We start from the raw sequence: 15,659 nt of genomic DNA on the forward strand, positions 1-15,659 counted from the left end.
GTCCCAGACTCATGGAGCCCGTCCTGGGCACTTTGACATGCCGTCGGCCTGGAGAAGGGAGCGCCGGACACCCAGGGGAGGACTGCCTGGGACCCATGGAGCCCTTCCCGGGTGCTTTGCCAATGCCGTTGGCCTCATGGAGATGGGTGCCCCGGACGCCCGGGGGAGGTCTACCCGGGACCCATGGAGCCCTTCCCGGGTACTCTGCCAATGCGGTTGGCCTCATGGAGATGGGTGCTCCGGACGCCCGGGGGAGGTCTACCCGGGACCCATGGAGCCCTTCCCGGGTACTTTGCCAATGCCGTTGGCCTCATGGAGATGGGTGCCCCGGACGCCCGGGGGAGGTCTGCCCGGGACCCATGGAGCCCTTCCCGGGTACTTTGCCAATGCCGTTGGCCTCATGGAGATGGGTGCCCTGGACGCCCGGGGGAGGTCTGCCCGGGACCCATGGAGCCCGTCCTGGGTACTTTGCCAATGCCGTTGGCCTCATGGAGATGGGTGTCCAGGACGCCCGGGGGAGGACTGTCCTGGAATCATGGAGCCCGTCCTGGGCACTTTGACATGCCGTCGGCCTGGAGGTGGGAGCCCCGGACGCCCGGGGGAGGGCTGCCCGGGACCCATGGAGCCCGACCCGGGCACTCTGCCATGCCGTCAGCCTGGATGGAGCCCCGGACGCCCGGGGGACGAATGCCCGGGACGCATGGAGCCCGTCCTGGGCACTTTTCCGTGCCTTCGGCCTGGAGCCCCCAGACACCCAGGGGAGGACCACCGTGAAAACCATGGAGCCCGACCTGGGCACTCTGCCATACCGTCAGCCTAGATGGAGCCCCGGACGCCCAGGGGACGAATGCCCGGGACGCATGGAGCCCGTCCTGGGCACTTTTCCATGCATTCGGCCTGGAGCCCCCAGACACCCAGGGGAGGACCACCGTGAAAACCATGGAGCCCGACCCGGGCACTCTGCCATACCGTCAGCCTAGATGGAGCCCCGGACGCCCAGGGGACGAATCCCCGGGACGCATGGAGCCCGTCCTGGGCACTTTTCCATGCCTTCGGCCTGGAGCCCCCCAGACACCCATGGGAGGACCACCATGAAAACCATGGAGCCTGACCTGGGCACTCTGCCATACCGTCAGCCTAGATGGAGCCCCGGACGCCCAGGGGATGAATGCCCGGGACGCATGGAGCCCGTCCTGGGCACTTTTCCATGCCTTCGACCTGGAACCCCCAGACACCCAGGGGAGGACCACCATGAAAACCATGGAGCCTGACCTGGGCACTCTGCCATACCGTCAGCCTAGATGGAGCCCCGGACGCCCAGGGGACGAATGCCCGGGACGCATGGAGCCCGTCCTGGGCACTTTTCCATGCCTTCGGCCTGGAGCCCCCCAGACACCCAGGGGAGGACCACCATGAAAACCATGGAGCCCGACCTGGGCACTCTGCCATACCGTCAGCCTAGATGGAGCCCCGGACGCCCAGGGGACGAATGCCCGGGACGCATGGAGCCCGTCCTGGGCACTTTTCCATGCCTTCGGCCTGGAGCCCCCAGACACCCAGGGGAGGACCACCATGAAAACCATGGAGCCCGACCTGGGCACTCTGCCATACCGTCAGCCTAGATGGAGCCCCGGACGCCCGGGGGATGAATGCCCGGGACGCATGGAGCCTGTCCTGGGCACTTTTCCATGCCGTCAGCCTGGATGGAGCCCTGGACACCCGGGGGACGACTGCCCAGAAGCCATGGAGCCCGTCCTGGGCAATTTGACATGCAGTTGGCCTGGAGGAAGGAAGCCCCGGATGGCCTAGGGAGGTTTTGCCCAGGCATATCCCATCTGGTCCCCATGGCAGAGAACCACCACCCTCGGAGGGGTGTCCGGGCGTACCCTTCTCCCTAGTAATCCGGAACAAAATTACCCCCTTTTCTTGTAATCTGTACACGCGAGGTGACAGAGGGGACCCAAGGCGTGAAAGAACCTGACCTCATGGAGCCCTAGCTGGGATCCGGGAGGCAAATGGCACCTCATCGGGTCTTCCAGGGAAGTTCGGCCATCTGGTCCCCCCCATAGGAAAGCGTTGCGGGCGACCAGATGGCCGAGGGAATCTGGGCGATCAGATGGCCGGGCATGGAGGTGAAGCCGCCTGGACTCTTCCCCACCCCGTCCCGGGACGAATGCCCAGGACGCATGGAGCCCGTCCTGGGCACTTTTCCATGCCGTCGGCCTGGAGCGCCCCGACACCCAGGGGAGGACCACCCTGGAAACCATGGAGCCCGACCCGGGCACTCTGCCATGCCGTCAGCCTGGATGGAGCCTCGGGCACCCGGGGGACGAAGGCCCGGGACGCATGGAGCCCGTCCTGGGCACTTTTCCATGCCGTCGGCCTGGAGCGCCCCGACACTCAGGGGAGGACCACCCTGAAAACCACGGAGCCCGACCCGGGCACTCTGCCATGCCGTCAGCCTGGATGGAGCCCCGGGCGCCTGGGGGACGAATGCCCGGGACGCATGGAGCCCATCCTGGGTACTTTGCAATGCCGTTGGCCTCCTGGAGATGGGTGCCCCGAACGCCCGGGGGCGGGCTGCCCGGGACCCATGGACCCGTCCTGGGAACTTTTACATGCCGTCGGCCTGGACGTGGGTGCCCTGGACGCCCGGGGGGGGAGGCCTGCCCGGGACCCGTGGAGCCCTTCCAGGGTACTTTGCCGATGCCGTTGGCCTCATGGAGATGGGTGCCCCGGACGCCCGGGGGAGGTCTGCCCGGGACCCATGGAGCCCGTCCTGGGTACTTTGCAATGCCGTTGGCCTCCTGGAGATGGGTGTCCCGGACGCCCGGGGGAGGACTGTCCCAGACTAATGGAGCCCGTCCTGGGCACTTTGACATGCCGTCGGCCTGGAGAAGGGAGCGCCGGACACCCAGGGGAGGACTGCCCGGGACCCATGGAGCCCTTCCCGGGTGCTTTGCCAATGCCGTTGGCCTCCTGGAGATGGGTGCCCCTGTCGCCCAGGGGAGGACTGCCCGGGACCTGTGGAGCCCGTCCTGGGCACTTTGACCTGCCGTCGGCCTGGAGAAGGGAGCGCTGGACGCCCAGGGGAGGACTGCGCCGGGACCCGTGGAGCCCATCCTGGGCACTTTAACCTGCCGTCGGCCTGGAAAAGGGAGCGCCGGACACCCAGGGGAGGACTGCCCGGGACCCATGGAGCCCTTCCCGGGTGCTTTGCCAATGCCGTTGGCCTCCTAGAGATGGGTGCCCCGGTCGCCCAGGGGAGGACTGCGCCGGGACCCATGGAGCCCGTCCTGGGCACTTTTCCATGCCGTCGGCCTGGAGCGCCCCGACACCCAGGGGAGGACCACCGTGAAAACCATGGAGCCCGACCCGGGCACTCTGCCATACCGTCAGCCTGGATGGAGCCCCGGGCGCCTGGGGGACGAATGCCCGGGACGCATGGAGCCCATCCTGGGTACTTTGCAATGCCATTGGCCTCCTGGAGATGGGTGCCCCGAACGCCCGGGGGTTGGCTGCCCGGGACCCATGGACCCGTCCTTGGAACTTTTACATGCCGTCGGCCTGGACGTGGGTGCCCTGGACGCCCGGTGGGGGAGGCCTGCCCGGGACCCGTGGAGCCCTTCCAGGGTACTTTGCCGATGCCGTTGGCCTCATGGAGATGGGTGCCCCGGACGCCCGGGGGAGGTCTGCCCGGGACCCATGGAGCCCGTCCTGGGTACTTTGTAATGCCGTTGGCCTCCTGGAGATGGGTGTCCCGGACGCCCGGGGGAGGACTGTCCCAGACTCATGGAGCCCGTCCTGGGCACTTTGACATGCCGTCGGCCTGGAGAAGGGAGCGCCGGACACCCAGGGGAGGACTGCCCGGGACCCATGGAGCCCTTCCCGGGTGCTTTGCCAATGCCGTTGGCCTCCTGGAGATGGGTGCCCCGGTCGCCCAGGGGAGGACTGCCCGGGACCTGTGGAGCCCGTCCTGGGCACTTTGACCTGCCGTCGGCCTGGAGAAGGGAGCGCTGGACGCCCAGGGGAGGACTGCGCCGGGACCCGTGGAGCCCGTCCTGGGCACTTTAACCTGCCGTCGGCCTGGAGAAGGGAGCGCCGGACACCCAGGGGAGGACTGCCCGGGACCCATGGAGCCCTTCCCGGGTGCTTTGCCAATGCCGTTGGCCTCCTGGAGATGGGTGCCCCGGTCGCCCAGGGGAGGACTGCGCCGGGACCCGTGGAGCCCGTCCTGGGCACTTTAACCTGCCATCGGCCTGGAGACCCGGGGGACGACTGCCCGGGACGCATGGAGCCCGTCCTGGGCACTTTGACATGCCGTTGGCCTGGAGGAAGGAAGCCCCGGGTGGTGTTACCCAGGCATCGCCCATCTGGTCCCCCATGGCAGAGAACCACCAGCCTGGGAGGGGTGTCCAAAGGTACCTTGCCCCTAGAAATCCGGAGGAAAATTACCCCCCTTTCTTGTAATCTGTGCACACGAGGTGACAGAGGGGACCCAAGGCGTGAAAGTACCCGACCTCCTGGAGCCCTTGCTGGGATCGGGGAGGCAAATGGCACTTCCAGGGAAGTTTGGCCATCTGGTCGCCCTATTGGATAGCATTGCGGGAGACCAGATGGGCGAGGGGAAAGGTGCAACCAGGTGGCCGGGACCGAAAGGACTCCCTGATTCCCACCCCGAGCCTTCGTGGTAGGGCTGCTGCCTGCCCACGCCGGCAAGGGCTCGGGGACCCCGGTTGGGCCTCAGGCACGGTGAGGACCACCGGAGCTCCAAGGCCCGGACGCCCGGGGGGACGACTGCCGGGGACACATGGAGCCCGTCCTGGGCACTTTGACATGCTGTTGGCCTGGAGCCACGGACGCCTGGGGGGAGGACTAGCGTGAAAACCATGGAGCCCGACCCAGGCACTTTGCCCATGCCGTTGGCCTGGAGACCTGGACGCCCCGGGGGACGACTGCCCGGGACGCATGGAGCCCGTCCTGGGCACTTTGACATGCTGTCGGCCTAGAGCCACGGACGCCCGGGGGAGGACTACCGTGAATACCATGGAGCCCGACCTGGGCACTCACCCATGCCGTTGGCCTGGAGACCCGGGGGACGACTGCCCGGGACGCATGGAGCCCGTCCTGGGCACTTTGACATGCCGTCGGCCTGGAGCCATGGACAGCCAGGGGAAGAATACCAGGAAAACCATGGAGCCCGTCCCGGGCACTCGGCCATGCAGTGGAGAAGTGTGGCTCAATGGTTAGAGCGGCAGACCCTGATGCAGAGGTCTAGCCCGGGACCAGGGTTCAATTCCCCGCCTCGGCGGGTCTTGGGCTCAAAATTCCACGGACCCCATAATTCTCACCTCGGTGCCTATTCCAATGATAAATTTACATTTTACATGCCGCCAGCCTGGAGCCACGGACGCCCGGGGAGGACTACCGTGAAAACCATGGAGCCCGACCTGGGCACTCGCTTATGACGTTGGCCTGGAGACCCGGACGCCCCGGGGGACGACTGCCCGGGACGCATGGAGCCCGTCCTGGGCACTTTGACATGCCGCCGGCCTGGAGCCACGAACGCCCAGGGGAGGACTACCGTGAAAACCATGGAGCCCGACCCAGGCACTCTGCCCATGCCGTTGGCCTGGAGACCCGGGGGACAACTGCCCGGGACACATGGATCCCGTCCTGGTCACTTTGACATGCCGTCGGCCTGGAGCCACGGACGCCCGGGGGAGGACTACAGTGAATACCATGGAGCCCGACCTGGGCACTCACCCATGCCGTTGGCCTGGAGACCTGGGGGACTACTGCCCAGGACGCATGGAGCCCGTCCTGGGCACTCGCCCATGCTGTTGGCCAGGAGACCCGGACGCACGGGGGGACGACTGCCCGGGATGCATGGAGCCCGTCCTGGGCACTTTGACATGCCGTCGGCCTGGAGCTACGGATGCCCGGGGGAGGACTACCATGAAAACCATGGAGCCCAACCCGGGCACTCGGCCATGCCATCGGACTGGAGCCCCGGACGCCCGGGGGAGGACTACTGTTAAAACCATGGAGCCCGTCCGGGGCAATCGGCCATGCCGTCGGCCTGGAGCCACGGACACCCAGAGTAAGAATACCAGGAAAACCATGGAGCCCGTCCCGGGCACTCAGCCATGCAGTGGAGAAGTGTGGCTCAATGGTTAGAGCGGCAGACCCTGATGCAGAGGTCCAGCCCGGGACCAGGGTTCAATTCCCCGCCTCGGCGGGTCTTGGGCTCAAAATTCCGCGGAACCAATAATTCTCGCATCGGTGCCTATTCCAATGATAAATTTACATTTTACATGCCGATGGCCTGGAGCCACGGACGCCCGGGGAGGACTACCGTGAAAACCATGGAGCCTGACCTGGGCACTCGCCTATGCCGTTGGCCTGGAGACCCGAACGCCCTGGGGGACGACTGCCCGGGACGCATGAAGCCCGTCCCGGGCACTCGCCCATGCCGTCGGCCTGGAGCCCTGGACACCCAGGGGAGGAATACCGGGAAAACCATGGAGCCCGTACCGGGCAATCAGCCATGCCATCGGCCTGGAGCCCCGGACGCCCGGGGGACAACTGCCCGGGATGCATGGAGCCCGTCCTGGGCACTCCGCCATGCCGTCGGCCTGGAGCCCTGGACACCCAGGGGAGGACTGCCGTGAAAACCATGGAGCCCGTCCCGGGCAATGGGCCATGTCGTCGGCCTGGAGCCCTGGACACCCAGGGGAGGAATACCGGGAAAACCATGGAGCCCGTCCCGGGCACTCGCCCATGCCGTCGGCCTGGAGCCCTGGACACCCAGGGGAGGAATACCGGGAAAACCACCTTCCCTGCCCGACTTGCGCTAGATGGCTCTCCAACATAAGGAATATTCCAACACCTTCCCTGCCCAACTTGCGCTAGATGGCGCTCCAACATAAGGAATGTTCCAACACCTTCCCTGCCCGACTTGCGCTAGATGGCGCTCCAACATAAGTAATATTCCAACACATTCCCTGCCCAACTTGCGCTAGATGGCGCTCCAACCTAAGGAAAGAATAGTTTTGGAATTTTCAAATTGCGTTTCGGTATTTACAGATTGTTTGATACATCCGGCCCTATAAGATGTAGCCTTATTTCTGTTTTTAGGAGAGAATGTGCCTGCTGAAAAAAACATTATTTTTAAAAAGTGCATTGCAGAATATCAGGAATTTGCTGTGGAACACCTTGAAAACTTTCATACAGATTATTTGCACAAAACTTACAGTCAGTTGTTGTGGCCGAGTGGTTAAGGTGATGGACTAGAAATCCATTGGGGTCCCCCCGCGCAGGTTCGAATCCTGCCAACAACAAGAAACTTTTTAACATCGGCTACAATTTCAGAAGTTAACCTTTAGAATTTCTTCCATGTCAGTTTTATAAATAGGTGGCTTATTTTGGTGTCACTATTGCCCTTTCACATATTTATTATCGCTACCCCTTTCATATCTTTGCTATAACTCTCGTCCTACATTAGCACTGGTGCAAACACTTCAAATTATTATACCCTGGCTCTCGCAGTCATGCCATTCATGCACTTGAAACTTACTTTACAAATAAAAGAAGCAAATAGAAAAATAAAACAAAAGTGCTTGCTGGATTAGGCAAACACACTTCATAAAACTGCATTTTCCTTTCTATTCTCCCCATGTTACAAGCTTAACTGCTCCCTGTGTAATTTCTCTTAGCCTGCTGTCCCAGGAAGAGAATTTTATCTACAGGCTCTTTCCGTGTTTTTTTTCTAGTCTTTCTTTCCCTTTTCTTAGATTTGTAACTGTTCCTTTACGTGCTCTATTTAGGCGCCATTAATCTCATTTGAGCTCCTTGTACCTGCTGCTGTTTTCTCCACACCTCATACTGCCTTTTGCCTCTTTCTCTCTTTCTCTGAGGTTGGTGGCTACTTTCCAAAGCTTCTGATGCCCCAATGTTCCTTCATCTTGTTGTCAGACGTGAATTGGAAAAGCAACCAAATTAACAAGCCTTTACCACTCATACATGGCAGAGGTTTATACTTTAATTCAAATTCAAATTCAAAGATAGCTTTATTCGGTATTTAACAAACACCATATAAGCAAGCATTACAAAATACAATTAAAACACCAACATTAAACATTTAAGTACAAAAATTCCTATTCATTGCACTGGTCATTCAATTTAGTCTAGTATTAAAAGTTATAAAAAGTTTTCTAAAAACATTTGGTACAAAAATTAATTCATTAACTTGATAGGAGGTTGAGGTAAATATGACATATTTATGTATTATGTGGTGTTATTAGGCACAGAATAATACTCCTACAAACCCTCAGCCTTCTACTCACTTCTCATAGACCCTCTGCATCTTATAATGAACGACAAGAATTTTATCATCACTATAATAGTAAGCTCATCTTGGAGCAAGTACAATCTATGGAGGGCTGCTTTGCAACTTCTCACACCCCACAGCTTTAGTAGTGGCAACAGGTGTTTTTTTCTCCCCCAGTGATAATACTTGCAGAATAGGATGCAATGTATATTAGTCTGGGTAGCTACTCCATCACACGGGCATTTTATCAATTTCATAGACCAGTCATTTGGGACAGGGAACGTTATTAATCTGAAGAAAGAATCTGTCCTCAAACGTGCTAAAAGCATTCTGTGATAACAGGAGAAATTTGGGTCCAAGTAAGGATGAAGACCATGATCATGGAGTATCTGACGATGGGCTATAATAGTGGACTTATTCCCATCCAGATAATATCTCCTCTCCTCCAGTAGACCAAGACATGTCTCTTTTAATGCTTTTTTTGAGATTTGGGCACATGAGGTTGGGTCTAAAAAGAATTCTGGTTGGCCGATGGAGGTCAGAAATTTTTGGACATATGCCAGCCATGGCTGTTTAACGCCATTCACTTGCTGCAGACAATCTTGAATTATTTCCCTATTGAAGGTCGTGTCCTCGCATGTCCAGATCTTGTGCCACAGCATGACTGGGGCTATCTTTATCAGATCGCTAATATGTGATCTGTCCAGTTCGTTGTGGCAGATTGTAATAGATGTGGAACGCGGGACTCCTAGGAGATACCTCAGGAAAGCATTCTCCACCCTTTGGATTTCAGAGCTATCTGCAAGTCCCCAGATCCCCGCCCCATAGACAGCTGTAGATACACATTTTGCTGCGAAAATCTTAAGTAGTGTGTCTACCGGTTTCCCGCCAAGTTTTTTGGCAAATTGCTTAAGCGCCCCTATTGCGCGGGCAAAAGCCAGATTTCGGGAGGTAATCGCTGCAGACCATGTCCCTCTATTGCTGAAAATAATCCCCAAATAAGAAAAAGTTTTGGTCATTGCTATCTTTGAATCGTTAACATAGGTTTTGCAGTCAGGTACTTTTTTTCTGGTGGTGCATGACATCGTAAAAGTTTTCAAAACACAATGTTATCCCGGTGCACTCACGTTTCTGAGTGGTATCAGATTTGTTTTTAGGGTGGTGCTCAAAGTCGTCGCACGTAGTCTACACGTGCCTTCGAATATCAAAGAATATTGAGGGTAGAACACACTATCCTCTGGGCTGAGCACTCATTGACAAAGAAAAACTAGTTTCTACTCCAATTTCTTCAAGTTCATCAAATTTATTTGCGTGATTCAAATTTGTGACGATGATTATATATTCATAAATCAAAATCCAAAGTGAACATAATCCAATGTTTATATCATCATTATCAGATTTTCATGGAAACTTCCATTCACCCAATGCATTTCGGGTCCATAACACAAATGACCCTTCGTCAGGGGTCTGAAAATTAAGCGCAAACAGGACCAAATTAGTCACTCGCAAAATACATGGCATTATATCACAGTGTCATTTCAAACATTACGCATTAAGCTTTAAACGCGACTTCTGAGAAATCATCTCGCTGCTCTGTTGCGCATTAACCTCAAACGCTACCAGAAGCCTGGTTCTCTCACTTACGAGCAACAGGACGCGATGGCGTCTTCCCGCCTGAGATTCAAAATCCGTCTGTGTAAACGGAAGTCTGAGTCGCTAGGTATCAAATCACGTGATCGGGCCCGCAGCCAATGACGGCACAGTGCCACCGATCACGTGAGGAACCTACTCCGTTTTTTCAAAAATAATGCAGTTTGAATGTCATAGCTTTAACACCTTGTGTGTTGTTATGAAACAACTACTAAACAGATTGCTCTTAAATGAAACAAAACGATTGCAAAATCATAAATTCAGGGAATCAGAAAATGTCAAAAGTCAATGCTATAGTTCATAGAAAACATGCGTGTTCAATTCGATCATTAAGCCCGGTGGGCTGGGTTGAGTTCAACTTTTTAATCCAGTAGAATTCTGCCCTTAATCTCTGCTTCATGGGATCCATGTCAGGGTGTTGCAGGATTCTCTCGATCACCATGAATTTTAATTGGGAGATTTGGTGACCCATTTCTTTCCAGTGTCTCGCCAACACAGACTTTACATTACTCAATCTGATATTACTTTTGTGCTCTGTAATGCGAACCTTGATCTTTCGTTCTGTTTGTCCAATGTAAATTTTACCACATGGACATTTAATGAGATATATACAATTGGCTGTGTCACATGTGCTCGAGTGATACAAGTTTATCGAGTGACCTTTTGTAGGATGATTAATGGTACTCCCTGTCATAACATTATTGCAATGAATGCAGTTCAAACATTTCAACATGCCCTTCCAAATCATTTTAGGTTTCGTCGGACTGTTCAACACTTCTTTCAGGTTTCTAGACCTTTGGAAAGCAAACGTAATTTTCTTGTCAAATAGCATGTTTAGATCAGGTTCAGTTTGTATCAAATGCCAGTGTTTATTCAATATTTTTTGAATTTTGCGAGAGTCCGAAGAGAATTTTAACACACAAATAGTTTTCCGTTGTTGTTGTTTGCTCTTGGTGACCAATAAATCACTTCTCTTCATTTTCTCCACTTTGGTTGATGCTTTTTCTAGAATTTCTGTGGGGTATCCTCTCAACTTGTACTTCTCTGTCTGTTTCTGTATTTCAATCTTTGATGCTTGTTCATCAGAATTGATTCTTTTCAGTGTAATGTACTGGGAAGTCGGTAAATGTTTTTTTAGGAAATCTGGATGAAAACGCGTGAATAATAGGCTTGCATTTTTATCTGTAGGTTTGTGAAAAACTTGAGTGCTGATGATATTGCTTTTCAAAATGATTTGGACATCCAAAAATGAGATGGTTTCATTGGAGATGGTGTGAGTAAACTTGATCCTCTCATTACAGGTGTTAAGTTCCAAAATGTTAGACTCAAGAGATTCTTTGGTCCCATGCCATATCAAAAAGATATCGTCAATGAAACGCTTGAATAAAATCAAACCCTCTGTCCACGTTTGTTTGCTCAGAATGTAATCCTTCTCAAATTTTTGCATGAAAATATTTGCATAGGAGGGTGCTCCCCCAAAACCCATCGAGGTTCCATTCGATTGGCTGAAAAATTGACCATTCCACTCAAAATAACTATGGTATAGTGCAAATTGCATCAATTGTAAAATCAAGATTTGTTGATGTTCCTCTAAATCACTGTTTAGCAAACTCCACTCTAGAGCCTCAATACCATCTTTATGTGGGATAGAAGTGTACAACGCCACCACGTCTATGGTGCACAACAGATAAGTCGCCTCAGGATCTAATTCAACTTGATTGAGCATATTTAAAAATGATGTTGTATCTTTAATGTATGTTTCTCCTTGTTGCACTCGAGGCTGTAGAAAAGTATCCACAAACTTCCCTAAGGGTTCCGAGATTGACCCGCAGGCCGAGACAATGGGTCTGAATGGTGGTTTGACGGGATCCTTATGTATTTTCAAACTGCATTATTTTTGAAAAAACGGAGTAGGTTCCTCACGTGATCGGTGGCACTGTGCCGTCATTGGCTGCGGGCCCGATCACGTGATTTGATACCTAGCGACTCAGACTTCCGTTTACACAGACGGATTTTGAATCTCAGGCGGGAAGACGCCATCGTGTCCTGTTGCTCGTAAGTGAGAGAACCAGGCTTCTGGTAGCGTTTGAGGTTAATGCGCAACAGAGCAGCGAGATGATTTCTCAGAAGTCGCGTTTAAAGCTTAATGCGTAATGTTTGAAATGACACTCTGATATAATGCCATGTATTTTGCGAGTGACTAATTTGGTCCTGTTTGCGCTTAATTTTCAGACCCCTGACGAAGGGTCATTTGTGTTATGGACCCGAAATGCATTGGGTGAATGGAAGTTTCCATGAAAATCTGATAATGATGATATAAACATTGGATTATGTTCACTTTGGATTTTGATTTATGAATATATAATCATCGTCACAAATTTGAATCACGCAAATAAATTTGATGAACTTGAAGAAATTGGAGTAGAAACTAGTTTTTCTTTGTCAATGAGTGCTCAGCCCAGAGGATAGTGTATCGTAAAAGTTTTCCCCACGTTTATTATTAGGCCTCTAGAGCTCATAAAGGTTGCGAATCCCGTTAGTGCCTTTTGGAGACCCCGCTGAGTGCGGGCCATAATCACCGCATCATCAGCGTATAACAGTAGTGGGACTACGAGTCCATTTATCTTTGGGTAATCAACCTCCAGATTGTTCATAGAAACTGCTACCTCGTTTATGTACAAATTAAATAAAAACGGTGCGAGAATGCAACCCTGGCGGACACCCTTTGCTATTGGAAATTTTCTGGTTTGCTCGCCATTTTTGCCAAATCTCACCGTAGCACCTGCGTCTCTGTACAATTCCTGGATGAAACTTAAAATGTTTTTATCTATCCCCATTTTGGTCAGGGTTTTCCACAAGATTCCATGGTCCAAACAATCGAATGCCGAGGTTAAGTCGACGAATGTTAGGAACAGGTTCCCTTTTTTTGATCCAATGTATTTATTTATTATGAGGGACAGGTTTAAGCCCTGCTCTATAGTTCCCACGCCCGACTTAAAACCGTATTGGAATTTTGATAGTATCCCATTGCTCTTGGACCAGGTTTGTAGTTTGGTTAACAACACCCTGCCTGCTACCTTCATTAAATTATCTAACAGGGAAATAGGGCGATAACATTTTGGGTCTTGTCTATCCCCTTTTTTAAATATTGGGATGACTATCGCTTCTTTCCATGTGTTGGGAAAGCCTAGTTTGGTGTAAGCATTGAGGACATTTGCTAGTAAGGGGGCCCAGAGGTCTACGTTCCCTTTAAACAGATCGATGGGGACTCCATCAGGCCCCGGGGCCTTTAAACTTGCGCTCTGGGCAATCGCTTGTTCCAGGTCTGTAGGGGTGAACATTACATTTAGTGGAAAATGTCCCTGTGACTGTGAGGGAAGCTCTCTCCCCGCGTCCATCTCCTCTTGTGGGATCAAATCAAGTGATTCTTTCTTATAGAGGGAGGTAAAATGATTGACCCAAACGTCTTCCGATATGCCTATTTCCATAGAGTCTACCTTCCTATCCTGAAAGAAGGGGGCATTAATTTCTTTCCAGAAAGACGTGTTGTCCCTTAATGCGCTTGCCTTTATCAAAGCTTCCCAAGCTGCGTTTTTAAGTTCTTTCTTCCTAGTTAGGAGGATCAGCTTATAAGCTTTTCTGGCCTCCTTGACTTGTCCGCTATCCCTAGGTACTGTTTTTAGGGCCTGTAAGAGTGCTTTGTGTGCATTAGTACAGGCTTGATTAAACCAGCCATGTATTCTCGTTTCATCCCCTGCCTTTATTTTTTTAATTAGCTTCGTATTTATTGTAGCTTTAATCTCATCATATGCCTGTACAATTTGCTCGGGGTTGGTACTTAGTTCCAAACAGGTAGTAAATTGTCTAGAATCTTTCTGTAGTAAATCTTTTAAAAAATTTGTGGGTTCAATTTTTGCCCATTTAATGGCATAGCCATTTTTCCTGGCCAACGCCACTGAACGACCATGCAGTGTATTCGTGGTACTTATTTTTTGGGTATCAGGTTTCCCTAATTTGAGGGAAGTACTGATGGGAAAATGGTCGCTTATTGCTAAGCCCTCAGTGTCAAAACCCCCCACCCAGCCTTGATTCCTGTTTGAGACTAGGATAAAGTCGATTATAGTGCCTGCCCCATGACCAAAAAAAGTTGTTTGAAACGCTACGGGTGGCTGACAGAGTTCATTTATAAAGGCCAAATCCCATTCATGCATGAATTGGTTCAACAAATTTCCCCCTAAGGAATGGTCAAAATGCGTAGTGGGGTCCCCTTTTAAATCAAAAATGCCAGTTTTTTGTCTGACTATAGGGACATAGGTGGCAGTTAAAATCCCCTGCTATGAGTAAGCAGTCTGCCGCCTGGCCGCCTCTCTTTAGCAGTGAATCCAGTTCCGCTATTAAAATTTTAACCTCAACTTTTGGCACGTTATTATAGAGGTTTATCAGAAAAAAGGATCGCCCATTTGATTTAATGAACAGGCCTTGTAGTGAGCTCCCTACTCCTGTTTTTGGCCCACTTGCCTCATATATATTCTGTTCTAAATTACAGAGGTTAGAAGTAAAGATGCACAGTCCCCCAGAGCCTCTGCCTCGGTTACCCTGGATCGAAGGAACGTAGAAAGTGCTAAAACCCTCAATATGGGTCTCAACTGGGTCCCAGCACTCCTGTAGGCAGATTATGTCCTGCCTCTCCATAAAAGTTAGGAATGACTGGTCCCGCGCTTTTTTCGCGAGCCCCGCAATGTTCCATGATGTTATTTTTAGCGAACATTTCCCCTCATCGGGTGGACGGGGTTCTTCCTGCCTAATTAGTGAGACAATGCCCACGGACGGGGCTTCAATCTCGTTATCAATTTGGGTCTTGGTCCTGTCTACTTTGCTCAAGTATGGGATTGTGCTGCTAATTTCAGTTGTGGGCCCTAGACCTCTCTCCCTCCGTGGGATACTGGGTTTTTCTATTAACTGCTGTCCTGACCAGTTTCCACCCCCCGTGTCTTCCACTGATGTAATCTCTGTTGTCGCGGGATTTGTATTTTTTACCTGGGGAGGGACATCATAAGTCTTTAATTGGGCGACATTGGCTTCTAATACCCCTGTGATGACCTTTATTGGTCAATCGACCATGTCTAAGCAGTCGTATCTGTTCCTTGTGGGAAACCCCCCCCAATAGTCAAAATTTGGGTTGCCTCTACTATGGTGCCAGGGGCGGGAATCCCAGCCTCTGTTCCAGCATTTATTGGTGTTCCTATTTCTGCTTCTATTGGTGTACCCCACCTGTGTCCAAGGCCAGTCTTGGACGTCATCCCAACCAGTTGTATTCTCGTAGTTGGGAGTATTTAACGGTGGGTAGAAGAAGGAAAGACGCTGTACGTCCACCCCCCCCCTTTTTTCAAGCGCTGGCCAAGAAGAAATATAGTCAACCATGGCAGGGTCGTCACAATTGACTATAACACAATCACCCTGTAGGCTTTTTTTCGTGTCCGCAATCCAAAACACTCTTTTAACTGAGTTAATTCTGCTAAGGTGCGATGGCTGTATAGGTCTATTTTGGCTAAGCCATTGCAGAACTTTATTTCTCAGTGACCACGGGGGCTCATCCGAGCCCTCTGGCAGTTCTGAGACCCCTGTTAAGACAACAGTGAACGGGGTAGCCTCAGGTGGAAGGTGGTACGGCCGCCTG

At 52.6% G+C, this 15,659-nt stretch overlaps 1 non-coding gene across 1 annotated transcript; it reads left to right on the forward strand.

Annotated features, from left to right (window-relative positions):
• The first annotated feature begins 7,261 nt into the window (after positions 1-7,261).
• TRNAS-AGA (transfer RNA serine (anticodon AGA)) lies at positions 7,262-7,343 on the forward strand. Its single transcript has one exon. It is a non-coding gene; the product is annotated as a tRNA-Ser (tRNA).
• The last annotated feature ends 8,316 nt before the right edge of the window (positions 7,344-15,659 follow it).

Source organism: Lissotriton helveticus, chromosome 12, assembly GCF_964261635.1.
Source record: "Lissotriton helveticus chromosome 12, aLisHel1.1, whole genome shotgun sequence".
NCBI classification, from domain to species: domain Eukaryota; kingdom Metazoa; phylum Chordata; class Amphibia; order Caudata; family Salamandridae; genus Lissotriton; species Lissotriton helveticus.